Source organism: Phalaenopsis equestris, unplaced genomic scaffold, assembly GCF_001263595.1.
Source record: "Phalaenopsis equestris unplaced genomic scaffold, ASM126359v1 Scaffold234382, whole genome shotgun sequence".
Taxonomy (NCBI): Eukaryota; Viridiplantae; Streptophyta; class Magnoliopsida; order Asparagales; family Orchidaceae; genus Phalaenopsis; species Phalaenopsis equestris.
This window is the reverse complement of record NW_018252300.1, coordinates 317,165-320,213: the sequence shown is the minus strand read 5'-3', so window position 1 is coordinate 320,213 and position 3,049 is coordinate 317,165.

Genomic DNA, 3,049 nt, shown 5'->3' with positions numbered 1-3,049 from the left:
CCTTTATTGTAATGTAAATGAAGTGCAAGAAAAAACCATCACATTTATAATTAAAACTTTTTCAAGCATGCATCCCAAAATCCAAAACATGAATCCTACTCATTGTAAAAGAAAAGTAAAAGGAAAATAATGACATAATTCTCTCATGCCACTATTTCCTAAGAAGAAGAAAGAATAAGAGAAACACGTCACAAAGAACGAAGAAAACACAACGAAAAACTTCATTATATCAAAACAAATTCAACAAAATCATAAGATAATGAAGAACACAATACTTAGCTTTTTATCCTTGAAGGAAAGATGAAAAAATAAAGATGAAAATATCTCCCACAAAGTCTCCCGTTGATCCATGCAAAGCTAGAACATTCCCTTACAAATTCTCTCAAAATCGCCTTACCAATCTCTCCAAAAAGGGATAAATCTACAAAAAGGTATTCCAAAAAGGGATAAATCTACATTTCTACTTCTATTCTAAGATCACTAAACATTCTCCACATTTTCTCACTCACACACACCCTAACACACACACACACATGCATACATGAGAGGTGCCAAGCCCTCTTTTTTAAAGAGACATAAATTTCCTCCTTTTTTCCAAGAGATAAATCTATTCATCCAAAAGACATGTCTCTTCATTCAAGAGCTTTATCCAAATGTCTAGATTCATTAAATTACTTCATGTGGTGTTTGAATCATTTGTGAGCCTTCTAAAACATCAAAAACTGCCAAAAATCGATCCATGACAGTCCCGGGCGCAGTCAGTGCCATTTTGGGCACTGTCAGCGTCATTTTCTCATTATTTTTCTGCTCTTCAGTACCACCAGCATTGGCTCCAGCGCCTCCGGCACCCACCCTGAGTAACTCCACCATTTTTTTTCGTTTGGCTCCATTTTAGCTTTGTTTTGCCCATTTTCATTTGCATTGTGTTCCTAACAGATAGACCTACAAAATAAGTATAAAAACAACCTTTCTTTAAAGTGTAATTTCATTCAAAAATGTGTGAGAAAAGTAAAAGAGATTAAGCATAGAAAGACATATCAAAATGTGTAAGGACAAAATTTTCTTTCTTGCGCTCGTTTTTGCTCCAAATTACGTTTTTGCTCCAAATTACATTGTTTTTGCTTCTTTTTCTCCAAAACTCCATTTTTTGTACCTGAAACCAAAAATATATAAAATATCTTTATTTAAAGTGTATTATCATTTAAAATCACCAAATATAGGCATTAAAAACATATGAAAATTGCCCATTTTTTAGGTGTATCAGCAAGCTGGGGATAGCATGTTTACTTGGGACTTCCAAACTGGCGAGGACGACAAACTAACGAGTTTTTTTTTTTTGAGTAATGGTCCGTCCAAGCTAAATTATGACTATTTTGGGGATTCATAATTTTTTATACAAGCTGCTGACTAAACAAGTATAATTTATGTTGTGCTCCTTTTGTGGGGGTTAACCACCATTGGCAAAATGTTCTCTTTGGAATTGAGTTTTTGTCATACGAGACAATTGATTCTTTCAAGTGTTTATTCAAAGCATTCTTTCGTATAATGGATGACAAGCATCTAATCACAATTTTTTCATGGAATATTCCAATAACTTCGTGACGAATGTGATTGAAATTCAATGCAATTACACTGTATTTTAATTAAAATATGTTCTTGAGTGTTAATTTGTAAGTGCTCCTAAAAAATAGGAATACTTTACACCACAGCAAACACAAACATACACTAACATGTTGATGCATTCTATCGGTGAATTCTAAGTGTACCATACATCATCATCATTGGCATCATCAATCTCATGGCTTCTGTGTTCACTAACAGTCTCAGACTTGACCAAAGCAAGCAAAGAATGTTACCTTCAAAAAAATCTACAATTACTTCTGAGCAGTTTTTCAGCTTCTTCATTAATTTAAATAAGGCCTGAAATGAGTCATTGATGTCATTGATTTAGAGTTGACTCTAGAAACTAATGGGATCTTCTTTAGGGGAATGTTATTGATGTGTAGTTTGCTGTTATTTATGTATTATTGGGTGTATTATTAGTGACGATGGTGTTATTATCTACAATACGGTGTTATTATCTTATATGTGTGTTATTATTGTATACGCTTTATTATTAGAATATTCACCCTTGTTATTTACTTATGTTCGATGATATTGAAATATTATGTGGTATTTTTTTCTTCTGTCCAGTGCTATTAGAATAATCCCCTGTGTCATTTTACTTCCTTGCAGTATTATGGTAGTTTTTCGCAGTAATATTGGAAAATTTTGTGTCCTTATTCAACTATTATGGCAATTTTATCAGATTAATTTTCATCCTTAAATTCTTGAATTTTAATAGTGCATATTATAATTTCTCCTTTCACAAAAACTGAGAGGGATTAAGATTTCTATTGTGGAAGTTTTTCTGCCCCACAATAATTTTATTCTTCTATATTGAAAATGCTCAAATGGCCTATCAATTTTTTGGGAACATAAGATAAATATTTGGTGTGGATAATTTTTATTTATTATTAAAAAAAATACTAAGGGCATGTTCATCATCATCTCCATCAAATATTTAAAGTGTTCTTTAAATTCTTATTGGAATCAATTTTGATGTCGCATGTGTAGGATGTCCACCTGAGCTTATTGGGGTTATGCTTCATGCATTTGTTGTTTCTCATAGCTTGAGACATCTGCTCAAGATCCACCAGCGTGTGTTAAGGGGGTACGGAGCCGAGTTTATTTTGCTAGGATTTGGCTTTCGCTAACGCAAAGGCCGGTCTACATTTTGCATGTTGGATGACTCCGATCGGGCTAACAAATATTTCGTGTTGCATTGCGTGCAAAATTAGCTCGAATATGCCCAATTACCAATGAACTTCTCCGAATGACTCCGGACGACGAAACGAACCGCGCGCGTCCGAAATGTCAATTTTATCTCTAGAGAGCACCCGTTTTCGCTACAGCTTCGGGGGTATGCTAATTATTGTGGTATGCTCGATTACTGAAGAATTGGTCCAAACGTTCCCGGATGATAAAACGAACCGTCCGAACATGTTCA